The sequence below is a fragment of the Miscanthus floridulus genome, chromosome 10, assembly GCF_019320115.1.
Source record: "Miscanthus floridulus cultivar M001 chromosome 10, ASM1932011v1, whole genome shotgun sequence".
NCBI classification, from domain to species: Eukaryota; Viridiplantae; Streptophyta; class Magnoliopsida; order Poales; family Poaceae; genus Miscanthus; species Miscanthus floridulus.
The window spans coordinates 125,773,223-125,788,786 of record NC_089589.1 but is presented as its reverse complement, the minus strand read 5'-3'; the positions used below and the strand labels follow the sequence as shown (position 1 = coordinate 125,788,786).

General features: G+C 49.2%; 1 pseudogene; it reads left to right on the top strand.

Annotated features, from left to right (window-relative positions):
• The window catches only part of LOC136489545 (uncharacterized), a 116,427-nt pseudogene extending 102,636 nt beyond the window's left edge, over positions 1–13,791 (top strand).
• The last annotated feature ends 1,773 nt before the right edge of the window (positions 13,792–15,564 follow it).

Sequence of the window (15,564 nt, the reverse complement as noted above, 5' to 3'; positions counted from 1 at the left end):
TCCTCCCAAGGGGCTTGGCGAGCAGGCCCGCAAGCTGTTCCTTGGTGTTGATGTAGCTCGCCCTGATGCTCCCTTCCTCCAAACAGCCTCGGATGAAGTGGTACCTCACCTGGATGTGCTTGCTGCGTTCATGGAAAACGGGGTTCTTTGCCAGGGCTAGAGCGGACTTGCTGTCCACCCTGAGCTCCACCGCTCTAGTGTCTCTGCCGAGGAGATCACCAAGTAGTCGAGCGAGCCAGAGCGCCTGAGTCGAAGTAGTGGAGGCCGCTATGTACTCGGCCTCGCAGCTGGACAGGCCCACCACCTACTGCTTGATCGACTGCCAGTGCTCTTGCTGGTGTCGATGTCGCCGGTGTGGTCCCTGTCGCTATACCCGACAAAGTGTGCCGCCCCAGGGCACCTAGGGTAGTAAAGGCTGTGGTCGAGAGTCCCCGCAACATAGCAGATGATCCTCTTCACAGCTTGCTGGTGCTCCGTCGTCGGTCGCTGCATGAACCGACTAACGTAGCCGACGGAGAATGCCAAGTCCGGCCGTGTGTGGGCAAGGTAGCGAAGGCTCCCCACAAGACGTCGGTACCGCGTAGCGTCCACCTCCTCTGTCGTGCTGTCGCGGTTCAACTTCAGCCTCTCCTCCATCGGAGTGAGAGCTGGGTTGCAGTCGGTGAGCCCAGCTAGCTCAACGATGCGCTTGGCGTAGGCGGTCTGTCGAAGCATGATCCCGGAGTCATCCTAGTGCACCTCGATTCCCAGGTATAAGGAGAGAGGCCCCAGGTCACTCATCTAGAAGGTGGCCTTCATCTCTTCCTTGAATGCCGCCACCTCCGCATCCTTGGTGCCGGTGATCACCAAGTCGTCGACGTAGACACCCACCAACAGAGCATTTCCTCCACTACCCTGTCGGTAGATGGCCGCCTCGTGTGGGCTTTGCTCGAAGCCCATCCCCTTTAGCGTGGAATCCAGCTTGGCATTCCACGCCCTCGGTGCCTACCGCAAGTCATAGAGGGCCTTGCGCAGACGGAGCACCTTGCCCTCCTTGCCGGGGATCGCAAATCCCGGCGGCTGGTGCACGTAGATCTCCTCCTTCAAGTCACCGTTAAGGAACGCCGACTTGACGTCCATGTGATGAACATGCCAGCCCTCCTGGGCAGCTAGCGTAAGGAGGAGTCGCACGGACTCCATCCGTGCCATGGGAGCAAAGGCGTCGTCGAAGTCGACCCCCTCCTGCTGCACAAAACCTCATGCCACCAAGCGAGCCTTGTGCTTGATGATGGCGCCGGCTTCATCCCTCTTCAGCTTGTACACCCACTTAAGGGTGATCGCGCGGTGACCACAAGGAAGGTCAGCAAGCTCCTAGGTGCGGTTCTTCTCAACCGCATCCATCTCCAACTGCATCGCGGCACGCCATGCCGCATGTCTCTCGGCCTCTGCAAATGACCGAGGCTCGCCGTCGTCACACGCAAGGTGTAGCTGCGCCTACAGGTCGTGAGGCACCGGTCCCGGCACTGGCTAGTCACCGAGAAGGTTCTCTATCGTATGGTACCGCAACGGCTCACTGTCGTGGTACGCGTCGATGCGCTCCTTGTTGTGAGAGAGCGGAGTAGCGAGCTCATCCGGGCTGTGCTCGACATGAGCTGGAGTAGACGTGCCCGGAGAGGTGCCTGTCGATGCTGGAGTGCGTGGCGTTGCCGGCTGTGGTGGAGCCGGTGAAGAACTCATCGCAGCAGAGGTCCTGGCTGGAGAGCATGCTGCTGTCGAAGTAGCAGGCGCTGGGGTCGGTGAAGGCTTGGGGACTGGGGTAGACACGCTCGTCAAAGAAGAGCTGCCTACTCCCCTAGCTCCCTCGAAGTGGACGTACTCGACAGTGAAGTCGTCGTACGTCGGAGCCGAGCCGTCGTCCACCGACTTGTCCCATGCCCATCCTCACCCTTCGTTGAACACAACGTCGCGCGCCGTGTGCACACGCTGTGTCTTTGGGTCGAGGATACGGTAGGCCTTTGAGCCCTCCGCGTAGCCGATGAACACTCCCGGAGTGCTCCTGTCGTCGAGCTTGCTGATGTGGCCAAGCTCCTTGGCAAATGCGAGGCAGCCGAAGACCCGCAAGTGGGAGACCACCGGTTTGCGCCCATGCCAAGCCTCGTACGGCATCCTGCTGTCGAGTGCCTTGGTAGGCAAGCGGTTGAGGATGTAGACGGCCATCACCATCGCCTCTCCCTAGAAGACAGCCAACATTCCCCTCTGCTTGAGAAGGGCCCGAGCCATCCCCACAACCGTCTGGTTGCGCCGCTCGATGATGCCATTCTGCTGTGGGCTATACGGCGCGAAGTAGTGGCGCTGAATGCCCTCATCAGCGTAGTACGACGCGAATTCAGCCGTCGTTGTCGGTGCGCAGCACGCGCAGCTTGCGGCCGCACTCCGCCTCCGCAGCAGCCTGTGCGCGCCTGATGCCGTCTGCGGCCTCTCCCTTGCTGCCGAGGATCATCACCCACATGTAGCGGGAGAGGTCGTCGATGAGCAGCAGGAAGTAGCGTCGTCCTCCTGGTGTGGCCGGTTTCACCGGGCCACACAAGTCCCCGTGCATAAGCTCGAGCCTCTCCTTGGCTCGAAAGCTCACCCGCTGGGGAAAGGGGAGTCACCTCTGCTTCGTCAACACGCAGACATCGTAGAGCTGCTCCACATGGTCGAGGCACGGCAGGCCTTGCACCATCTCCATGGCACTGAGCCGCTTCAGGGCCTCGAAGTGAAGGTGCCCGAAGCGCTCGTGCCACTACCATGCCTCGTCATCCCGACGAGCAGCGAGACAGAGGGGTTGTGCCACCTGCATGTTAAGGACGTAGAGTCAATTTGCGCTCCTGGTTACCTTGGCAAGAAGGCGACGACGACGATCCCAAATCCACATGACTCCATCCTCAACCACCACACGCGAACTGTTCTCATCTAGCTATCCCAAGCTGATGATAGAGTTCCTCAACGCGGGGATGTAGTAGACTCCGGTGAGCAGCCTGTGCTCACCAGACATAGCGGTGAAGATGACGAAGCCGACGCCCTTGATCTCCACGCCGGAGGCATCCCCAAACTTGACGAAGCCTCGGACGCTAGAGTCAAGCTCGGTGAAGAACTCCCATCGACCGGTCATGTGATGGGTGGCGCTGGTGTCAAGGCACCACCCGTCAGTCTTGTCATTGCCGGAGCCGTCGTAGAGGAGGGCGTGTGCTTTTGGCTCATCTAGGTGGAGGAGCCGCTGTAGCCTGTGCCGCTGGAGGTAGCTTGATGCTGGCATGTGCCATGAACAGAGCCGGCTCCTCCTCCGCCTGTGCGACGTGGGCCTGGCCATGTCGTGGCTGTCGACAGTCCTTGGCCCAATGGCCAAGCTGGCCGCAGTTGCGGCAGGTGTCGTCTCATGCCGGCTTGTGCCTGCCGGCGGCACCGCCCTGGGCACCTCCGTGGGCATCACCCTCGGCACATCCTCGCACCCCGACCTAGGTGTCTCTGCGCGCCTTGCGCGGCTTGCCACGCTTGCAGCCGCCCGTCGCGGAAGAAGGCTCCCCCTTTCTCCGGTCACCTTGGCTGGCAAGCCACTACTCCCGAGTGAGAAGGAGCTTCCCGCCAATGGTGATGGGCCCCGAGAGGGACTCTGCCTCATCGCTGTCGACGACCTTGAGGTGACCTATCGCCTCCTCGATCGACATCATGGAGAGATCCAGTAGAGACTCGATCGAGCGAGCCATCTGCTTGTACTTCTCGAGGACGCAGCGGAAGAGCTTTTCGACAGCTCTCTCCTCGCCGTAGGTGTCGTCGCCGAACTACACCATCTTCTGCAATAGTGTTGAGACGGAGAGCAAAGTCATCAACGTCCTCACCTGGCTTGAAGGCCAGGTTCTCCCACTCCTTGCGAAGTGCCTGCAGTGTGGACTTGCGGGCGCGGTCGCTGCCGATGCGTGCCATAGCGATGACGTCCCAAGCCTCCTTGGCACTCCGCTTGCTGGTAAGCGAGAACTGCATCTCGGGCGGGACTGCAGCGATGAGAGCATCCAACGCCCGTCGATCTAGGTCGTAGTCGACGTCACCGTACCGGACTGTCTCCCACATGTGCCGCACCTGGAGCTTTACCCTCATCACCGCAGCCCACTCGACGTAGTTGGTCTTGGTGAGGGTAGGCCACCCACCGCCGGGGCCGACGTCCCTGACAAAAGCTTGGAACCCGTGGTAACCACGGTACCGATCTGGGGAGAGAGAGCCACGCTGCCTGTGAAGGCCGCGCTCTCCATCGACCCGTCCGCCACCGTTGCCGTGCACGCCTCCTCCAGGAGCGCCGCCGGCGTGTCCGCACCTGTCTAGGCTGCCGTCGCGCTCGTGGGCATGCGCGGCTGCCCACTGCGCCGCCCGCGCTCGTGCTGCCTCCCTCTCCAGTAGCTCGAGGTCCGCGTCGGCGCTGTCGTCAGCACAAATGGAGCTGCTGACGCTGCCGCGCAGAAACTCGACCTTCGCTGCCGCCGCACGCGCTGCATCCGCTACCGTCGCCGCTTCCGCCTCCGCTCTGGCTGCTGCCAACCTCGATGCCCTTGCAGCCGCCGCAGCGGTCTCTGCAGCCGCTCGCTCATGTTCCTCTGCCGCGGCAAGTTCGGCCTCCTGTCGACGCCGCGTGCTCGAGGTGACCGAGCGCTGAGACTGCCCTGTGGACATGACGCGCTACCGGGGGCTGCTGCATGGGGAGAGGGCTGCTTCAGATGCGCAGAGGGAGAGGAGTGAGCAGGAGCGGCCAGAGCTGCTGCTGCTCCCAGCTGGGGCTGTTGCGCGGCTGGGAAAGGAGATGAGCAGGAGATGCTCAGGCTACAGGATACTACGGCTCTGATATCACTTGTTAGTCGCTGAATTCTTACTCTTGGTAGTAGCAGAATTCTTACTCTCATCGAGAGAGGATGACACTAGGGGTTGGGACAATTTTCTGGTTTATTTCTAAATGCCATGCCAACCTGAGGGGTTGGGGTTACATATTTATAGGCTGCTAGCCAGCCAAGCATATGACAAGATGCTAGTCTAAGATGCTGTCCTAGATGCTAAGATGTTGTCCTCTAAGATGCTGTCCTAGATGCTAAGATGCTGTCCTAGATGCTAAGATGTTGTCCTCTAAGATGCTGTCCTAAATGCTAAGATCCTATCCTCTAAGATGCTGTCCTAAAAAATAGACCATGCAGCCACAAGGACCATGTGACCCGCACAGCCCCACAAAGATCAACCAACACATGAGACTTATCCCATCATTGCAAACCAAATATTATGATGACTACCTGCAGAAAAGGCAATCTAGCCAGATTGCATCTAATATAATTTTATAAAGCTGATGGAACATCGCATTCTACCAAAGATGAAACAGAACATAAACCACCAGTTCATGAGAACAATTTTTTAAAAGTATCACTAGATGGCTAAAGGGGGCAGCTGTTGATAATGTAAAATCACTTTATCATTTATCCGTCTTTTAGTCAGCATAAAGGAAACATGATTTCAAATTTTGTTTGCATTCGCCATGAAGAGTGTTTCTGAATTCAGTCATGCAGTGAACATGAAGGAAACAATATATAGTCAGAAAAGGCATATTAATTTCAGTGGAATCTTAGAAAAAAGGTGAGTTTTGTTTTAGAAAAAAATCATATTAGTTTCATAAGTCGCTTAAACCTTAATGACAGATTCCAAAACCTAAGTACCGTACTCCCATTGAAGTTTCGGGATGATGACCAAAACAACATTTAAACCAAATGTAATGGACCGCGTGCTAATCTTAAAATCCAAACTGCGAAAAACAGCTTTAGATTTTTCTTTTCTTCAAATTGTAGTAATGGAAGTGTGATACTCTTAAAATTCACGTTCAGGTCTCAAGTGGATTAGAATTTCTAAACTATAATTCACAGTAGGCTATTGAATGTTCTTAATCACCTGTATGGTCACATGTACAAATCTGTGTCATTTTACCTCTTTCGCAGTGGGTGGTAACATGTAAAACCAGCCAAGTCCTAGGATTGAAACACCGTAAATTCCTTTATGAAACATCTAAGAAATTTTGCCTATTAACTGGGATTCAAAAATTTCTGCACTTGTGTTGATGAATGCAATTGTGGAACAATGTGAGCATATGAGATAGATTGATAATATATAGCTCAAACAACATATAAGAAATTCGCAGCTAAATTCTCCCAGAAAGAAAACACCCGCGAGCTCATCATATGGCTCACCTTGGTGACAGCTAAATCCTAGAAGTGCAGTAAGAAAGATCTGCTTCTCCTTCCCTTGCCGCCTCTATGGTGCCATCGCCGTGGACACCCGACATCGATGGCAACCTGCTTCTCCTACCCTCGCCACCTCCCACGCGATCTGCTTCTCTACATGGGCATAGTCACAATAAATTGCACACACACAAGGTTGGACACTCTATATATACAAGGACTAGCAGTACCAAGAGGCCATCATAAATGAATAACCAACAAGCAGTACCGACAGCACAAGAAATAGATAAAACAAGCTCTGGCAGCACGAGAAATAGATAAAACAACGAATTGGGAACAAGCAGGATTAGGATCGTAGGGTACTAATTATCGTAATAACTACAAATAACAGCTACTGACTATCACAAATGAATTAAATAAAGCTTCCGTACTCCAATCTGGCATCATTAACCTGCACAAAAACTAGCAGTGAACAAATTAAACTAAGTAATGGCAGTGCATTCCAACTTGGGAGGAAGGAGAAGCCATACCCTGAAGTGAGGGTGCCGGGTGTGGCGACCTGGGGATCTGGCGCCGTGGTACGCAAATGGGGGAGAGGATGAGGTCGGGGTGGATCGCCCTTCTTGCCGGAGAGCGCGACGAGGTCGGCGACGCCGCGCCCGCACCAGGCGAAGGCATCCATGAGGAGCGGGAACACTAGCTCCGGGCTGGGCAGGTCCGTGGCGGGTGTCGCGGCGGCCCGTGTCGACTCGCCACAGCCAGCGGTGGAACTGGAAGGAGATGGCGTCGCGAGCCACGAGCGCCACGACGTCCGCGCTGCCTCAGGCGCCGCCCGCCTCGCCCTCCGCCACAGCCTCGCCAGCCGCCAGCCGATGCGGCTGCGGCTTCCACTCCACGGCTCTGCTCGATTGGAGCGACCGGCCCAGCTCGATTCGCTATTTCGCTCGAGTTGAGCAATCGCGAAGCTCGATTCGCTATTTCGCTCAATTGGAGCAGGCTCTCTTCTCACCGGCCTCCGCCTAGCTCGATTGCGGAATGGATAAGGCACAGCAATGATGTCTGGGCCCCACTTGAACCCAAACCGTTCGGCATAGCAACAACTATCTACAAGTTCATTCGACCAAAAAGAAGAGTCTACAGCTCCGTTCGGCATTTCAAGGCACTGCTGCCTCGGCTGCCGCGGCGGTCTTTGTGAGCGTTGGGGTGAGCAGCCCATTAGGTTGTATTTTTTTTTGCAGCAATATGGACTACTTTGCTAATGTCCTAAGGCTGTGTGAGAGTGAGTGTGATCGGAGCGGGGATTAAAAAGCCAAAAATCTCTATGATTAAAAGATAAATAAAGTTGTCATCGAAACTATATATAATCAACCTTGTTTTATAAGCTTCAGACCTGATTCATCTTTTTATGTTTTAGTCATTCTTAGGTACATGGAACCCGTTGGAAATCACGGTTACTGCACACTATTTAAAGACCTGACAAACCAAATCAACGAAGGTAACTACTGGTCCTTTTATATATATCAATGCTTTGTAATGTAAGTAAATGGTATTAATTAGTCTTTTTGACTTTTACTTGCCGTCAATATCAACGCGTGTATCGACTCCCCTCCCTCAGCGAGTTTACTGCTGCTCGCAACGTCTCTTGCATGGGGAGACGACTCCATTGCAGATGAGCAGAGCGGCATGGAAGGAGAACGCCGTGCGGCATGGAAGGAGAACGCCGTGCGACTCTATTTCATGAACTTTGCTTTTTGGATTAAATGTTACTTTAACGTCGGTATTTAATTTTATAATATTGTTATCTTATCGTGCGATCCGTGTATTTTTAGTACAAAAGTTTAGTTGTCCCGTAGCAACGCACGGGCACGAACCTAGTCAAAGACATATATTTACAAGGTAGATTAATGAAAATCAGGAATGGGCAGAATACCCTATTTTGGAAGGATAAATGGCTCTTTGATCAACCTCTGTCTCTACTTTTTCCTGACTTATTTTCCATGTGCCAACAACATAATGTGTCTGTTGCTTCAGCTAAAGCAAACATTAACTCTGTAACTTTCACTAGATGGTTAGTTGATGAGTGGAGAGTGGGTTGGGATAAAATACTGGCTGAGATTGCTGATGTACATTTAAGATCAGGTGATGACATGATATCTTGGAAATTTGGGAATAAAGGTCTTTTCTCTGTCAAGTCTGTTTATAATGCTATGACAGCAAATGACTCTGGGTCATATTTGAAGAAAATTTAGAAAGGTAGAATTCCTGCTAAGATAAAAATCTTTCTGTGGATGGTCTCCAACAATGCTATTTTGACCGAAGATAACATGATTAAGAGAAAATGGACAGGTGATCCGACCTGCTACTTTTGCTCTGCTGAAGAAAATGTCTCTCATCTTTTGTTCCAGTGCAGCATGGCCAAGGCGGTCTGGGCGACCGTGGCAGTCTGCATAGGGGCTACTGATATTCCTAACTCCCTAGAACAGTGTTGGCTTTGGTGTGAGAAATGGCTACCCAATGGCAAAAAAATTCATGCTACTGGGATCGCTGCTTTCTGTTGGGCCATCTGGAAGGCTCGGAACAAAGCTTGCTTTGATGGAAAAATGATTCAAAATCCTATCTCTATCATATGCCATGCTTGTACGCTCATTAGTTACTGGGCAAGTTTATTTCATGAAGATGACAAAGAGCTGCTGGTTGCTGGAGCTAACACGATGCTGCAAATTGCTCTAAAGTTGCTGAACAAGAAACAGAAGCCTGCTGGGTATCAAGCATTGGAGGACAAGGACGCGAACCATCAGAAGGACTGAAGGGAGATCTCCTGCGACTGCCCCCCTCTTTTTTGGATGATCGACGTGTGATCAGGATGTTGCTTGGGGATGTTATCTTTGTTTAGCTGTTGTGTTCCGGCTCTGCTACTGTGTTCCTGTTAAACTCTTCTGTTGATGGTTGCCTCATCTGAGTCAGATGTTAGGTCCTGCAGGTTTGTTGCGTAGTGATCAGGTGATAGTTTTTTGGTGCTTCTGTAGCCTAGCTATATCCCCTCTGATGCTCCTGATACTGTCTAAACATTGTATTTCCGTTACGTCTAGTAATGGAAATGGGGGATGTCCCTCGGTTTGAAAAAAAAATTCTTAGCTTTAGACTTTAGATGATTATTTCCTTAAGTTTGTGCAGTCTTAATTTTACCAATGTGCTCTTCCATCTATTGAAAATTTAAATTAGCTAGCCTCTTTCATATATCTCAAAACAGCTTTGTCCATCAATTGAAAATAGCAGAGTTCATGCTTCCTCATCCCTATATTGGTACTGAACTTCTAGGTAAAATAAGATAGGTTTGAGTTATTGTGTATTGTCTAGATGTCAAAACTTAGATCATCTCAGGCATAGTTCTGCTTATTAATTCAGTGCATATTGCAACTCAAGATGTTAACTCATGGGTTATAGATGAATGTCGCACATCTAGGGTATTAAAGTTATGTTTACACCTTAGTTTGGTTGACATATGCACGTGCTTTCTATCGAAGAGCAGCTGTGCTCAGTTTACTGGAAATAGAGTTATTACCTATCTTGTTAATTCTTTTAATAATGGATATGGGTATAGATATATACAAGGTAACAAGTTACATTCCTTTAGATCATTGAAAGTACATTCCTTTTAGATCTTGCAATTTGACATCAGTTCATTTAAGTTTTAACTGGTTGTTATTTTGTTTGGGTCATGTATAGTGTTAACATTGAAGTTGCTTGCTCGTAAACGATCGTAAATTTCCAGCCAGGAACAATGTTTTTCTCTCACACCAAACCAGCCAGCAGTAAATAATCCACGATACGATACGGCCTCCTGAACAGGCTGAAGACCGAGCCGTTGGAAGACAACGTTGCAGAGTGCCTCCAGTTGAAGATTAGTATTTTAATTATAGTAGTACACGGGTGTTCACCTTCAAGATAGCTTATTGCTGCTACTCTTTTTTTTTTGTAATAGGAATGATCCATAAGTTAGGCACTGTTAGTTTCATGGTCAGCTGTTTTTTTTTCTATTTTTTTTCAAAGATATATCTTTATGTATTGACAAATTGGAAAAATAATAATTGCTTGCTATTGCAAGTTTATTACTTGTATTTTCTCTGCTGTGAAAAGTATATCAATGTGGAAAAAAAATTTCAATGTAAATGTACCCAAAAATATTATTCATTACAAAAAATGTGGTCGTTATTACTAAAACATGGTCATTAGTGCCTCATTGTAGATGTGCAAAAATATTAACGATGAAAATGTGGTTGTTGGTATTAGAATTGTGGTCGTTACATGTCTAGTATCAACGACCACATATTGTTCGATCGTTGAAAAGTTAACGATGGGAAATATTATGTGGTCGTTAATTGTATTAACGATGGAGCTTTTAACGACCATAGACGGCCACACTTTTGTGGTCGTTAATAACTCATTTGGACTTTTAACGACCACATATCCTGTCGTTAATACCACTTTTTCTTGTAATGCTTCTGAAGCCAAGCAGGGACCTCAAGGTGCTGCTCAAGGGTCTTCTTCAGCAGGTCGTGAAGCCCAAAACGGCTAACGACGAGAGGGTGCCCTGGGTGCAATCGACGCCCTGGATGATAATTTGCTAGCAAAGAAACTAGAAGAGCTTCTCGCGGACAAGAGGTATATAGAGCTTCTTGTTCTATTATACGCTTTTATTATACCTTGCATCTCTCTGACCTGCATTTGGTACTTGATTACTTGTTGGAAGGTGCAAACCAGCTCCTCAATTGCTGTGACATCAATACAGTTTAATCACTAACGAATATCTTTTGTTACACATTATTCAGTCTCCATAATTTTGTAGCATATTTCTGGCAGACATCCTATTATTCTGGGTGGCTTAAAGATGGTCGCGTCCATGTTCCAGGCATCAGTGTCGGTGACTGTCGGAGATGGTGCCTCTGCCATGTTCTGGACGGACTCCTGGCTGCCATATCAGGGCCAGTCTCCAGTTTCGCTCCTAATCTATACCGAGCAATTAGCAGGCAAGGAAGGCCGAGGACGGTGAAGGATGCTCTGTGTTCCAACGTCGCTGGGTTTGCGATATCGCAGGGGCACCCACCATGCAGGTGCTCTGTGAGTATGTTGGGCTTTGGGAGATGCTGGAAGAGGTCACCCTGCAACCCACGATCTCGGATCGATTTGTTTGGAAGTGGACTGCATCGGGCCAATTTGGCTTATCGCTCCTTCTTCATCGGGTGGACAACGATGTGGGGAGCCAGGGAACTCTGGAGGTCGAATGCGCCACCAAAGTTCAAGTTATTCCGTTGGTTAGCCATTCATGGCAGGCTCCGGACAGCGGAATGTCGGAAGTGGCATGGACTGCAGGACGATGATGCATGCATACTCTGTGGGCAACTACCTGAAACCACTGACCACATGCTACTCTCATGTGTCTATGCCCATGAAGTTTGGTGGCGTGTCCTTCGTCATGTCAACCTCCAGCACCTCGCGCCGACGATGGGGGATGATCTGCGCTCTTGGTGGTTCAGAGCACGCTCTCTGGTCCCAGGCCCCTTGGCAAGGTCGCTCGACTCCCTCGTCCTCCTTGTAACTTGGAACATTCAGAGCATACTCTGTGGGTTAACATATTGTGGTCGTTACATGTCTAGTATCAACTGAAGAAGCCGCCAAGAAGCTCGTGAAGGACATGCACTACGAGGCGCGCGTCGAGGCCATCACCGACTACTATGCTCAACACAGACGGATGACGGTTAAAAAAGAAGAGGCAAGAACAATGAACCTGACCCGGAAACAATTCTTGCAGGTACATATAGAACATTAATACTTACTTTTTATGAGATTAATTACGCTTAATTTTATTTTTTTCATATGTCATACACTTGATCACGTAGGTGCCTCCGTACTGGTGCGCCCAACATTCCCAGTGCTGGGAATACATGGTGGACAAGTGGTTGGAGCCCGGGTGGGTGGAGACGCACACCGCTTGCCGGGACCGGCGTTTGCTGATGCCACGGGCATCACACCATCAAGGCAGCCTGAGCCTCGACGAATACAGGGAAAAATGGGTACGCGAATTCATTTCTTTATTCTAACACTCAATTCTGCATAATTTCTAATCATTTTGCATTTTTGCCGCAGTCGTCGTCACATGATGGCCAGCCTTGCTCCCAGTTCAAGGCATGGGTTCTGTGCAAAAAGGGCAAGGCGATGGCAAACATCAACTTCAACCCGGAGGACCCGCCCGAGGCGTACAGCGATCCCAGCACACGTCAGTGAGTACACAGCGATGGCAAGGCAGGTTCATGGGGCACAGTTCGATCCGAGTCTTGATGGAGAAATCGTGATGAGTCTTGATGGCCGATACTGGATTGGCGACAGTACAATCGACACGACCTCTACTCCCACTCTCTCCCAGATCCGAGCAAGAAGCATGAGCGCGAGCCCGGCGATACGCCCTCGGCCAACCGCTACACAGTACCAGATGGAGGCTCTCTAGGTTATTTCTTATTTATTCATCGTTCGTTGATTGTTATGTACTTTAGCTTTGCATTGTAACATTAGGATGAAATGTTATAGGCCCGGGTGGAAGCAGAAATGAAGCAACGGGAGGAGATAGAGGCGAGGATGGCGGAGATGGAGGCGAAGATGGCGGCCGAGCAGCAGAACATGGAGGAAGAACAACGGCGGACGATGCGGACGAGCAGCAGTACATGTCTCTTCAAATTGCAATCAAAACTTGCAATTTCCAATTTTCAACCCAAGCCCTTCAGTGACAGATTAACCAGCTGCTGCTCTCGGGGGAGGCATTGCTTTGCTGGAGATGCTGGCTAGAACGTAGGACCTCCATGGTTTCAGCAACCATTGCCTTGAGAGCATCTGTGAACTCTAGCAGGTGGAGAACCTCCGTCTGGTCCATCTCCATAAGCTGATCAGGTGGGGCATTAGCAAGTGCAGTGGCTAGTGCCCCAATTTGAACAGGCTGTGAGACACTATCATCTCTTATTGGCATCACTCCTATCTCATGTGGAGATGGCATCACAGCCCCAACACTATGCATGCCAGGATCAGGCATTCCGCGTCCAGTGGGATAGCAGTAGCCACGACCACCTGTAGGGGACATCCGCAGCATGTAGAAATTTTAGGCCACAATTCAACGAATGACGATGGGGTGATACTCCCAAGAGATTTTAACAGGACATATAAGTGTTTTCTTGCGTTTGTTAAGTTCTATACGTACTCCCACTTTATTAGTTTAATAATATATATAGTTATTTCCTGGCAGCAGCACAGCACACAAAATTTAATATAAATTCTCCCAAAATTTAATCAAATAGACTAGAAGCTTCCTTATTAGCTTCCCATGCACAAATACAAGTTAGTACTATATATACTTACGTGCAAGTATTTTTTGAAGACACTACTTATACTTTCTGATTGCAGTGAGTTTTTTATATTTGCAGCTTACACATGCAATCTCTTCTCTTTTGTGCAGAATCAATCGGCGGCGTCAAATAATCAGTCTCAAGACCCGGATTTGTCGCAGTGGTACCAAGGGCCTCTGCAGTGATTGCATTTGCCTTTGTGGCTTATTGTGACTTAGTTGTGACTTGTGATGATGGTTTACTATGAATTGTGATGATGGTTTGTAAATTGTGATGATGGTTTATTATGCCTATGAAATACAATTATGTCTGTGACATATAATTATGCTTGTGACCTTTATTGTGAATTGTGATGGTTTATTGTGAATTGAGAGGGGTCCGTTATACGGGACATATTAGTAAAAAGGGGGGGTATTGGTCGCTTTGCCGAGTGTAACACTCGGCAAAGAGACGCTTTACCGAGTGTCGAGCCAAAACACTCGGCGAAGAAACCAATTTCTGTTATCATGGGAACCATTTTTGCCAAGTGTTTTGTCTTTGCCGAGTGTATTCAAATGGGCACTCGGCAAAGTGACCATAAAAGCTGTCCGTTGCGCGCTTGTTTGCCAAGTGTATTGGGCGTGACACTCGGCAAAATGTGTAAACTTTGCCGAGTGTTTTGGCCTTGACACTCGGCAAACTTTAGCACTTTACCGAGTGTTTTGGAGATGACACTCGGCAAAGTTTACAAACTTTGCCGAGTGTTTTGGTCGTGACACTCGGCAAACCGGATAAACTTTACCGAGTGTTTTTCCGTCGTGCACTCGGCAAAATCGCCGTCACCATGCCATCCCGTTATCATTTTTGTGCCGAGAGTTTATTTTTGCCGAGTGTTTATTGACACTCGGCAAACTATTTGCCGAGTGCGCGATAAATAACACTCGGCAAACTACTGTTTGCCGACAAAATAATGCCGTGTGTTGTATGCCGAGTGTTACACTCGGCAAAGCGTTTGCCGAGTGTCTTTGGGCCTTTGCCGAGTACCCACTGTATCCCGTAGTGCCACCTGAGAGGCCCAAGGCCCGACCTTTTCTCTGTCACGGTACACAACATGCACAGGTTTTCTGCTCCCTTTAAGATAAATACTGACATGTTCACATCATAACTATATACAAATATGTATAAGTATAAATCCAACTGAATAGATGTTGCCTCATTGCCATCCTTCCTGATCTCCAAATATCTGTTAACTGGATATAGAATCAGACCCACTGTAAGAATCAGATTCACTGCTTGCAACCAAATAAACTTGTCCCAATAAGTATCACCAGGCTTTAGAACAAGTCATTAAAACACTAAGCTGAATAAATGCAGTAAGCTACGTGAAATTTCACACGAGTAAGTAATTTCAAAGCTACGTGAAATTGTTACCGATTACAGATCAAGCTACGTGAAATTCCACACGAGTAAGTAATTTCACTAAAACCAAGCAAAGTAGACCGGAGGAACTAACAGCAAAGGTAATCGTTTATTATCGTATTATGCTTGAAGTCGCTGAAATTCAGTTTAGCCACACTCTTTCATGAACCATGGTAGCCATAGATCGAGAAGAGAGAAAATTACAGACATTATTGGATAGAACTACTTGCATCCATGGTGACTTTGTATGACATAAAACAAGGCATAGGAATTCTGATAGCTATATTGCGAGGGGGAACGAACCTTTAGAAACACTGGGTCCAAGTTGAAGAGCACACTCCAGTGTCCTCTTCATATCTCTCAGTATTTATGTCACTCTAGAGAGCTCTTTCCCTGAAAACACACAGCATTTCAACGGTTCCATAATCATAAACGCACCATAGATTCAAAGTGCTGACCAAATCCATTTCCATCATTTCAGAATTCTCTTTCTAAACACAAGATGCTACACATCAATAAAAAAAAGGTGACCAACTATTTCTTGCTTATTACATAATAAA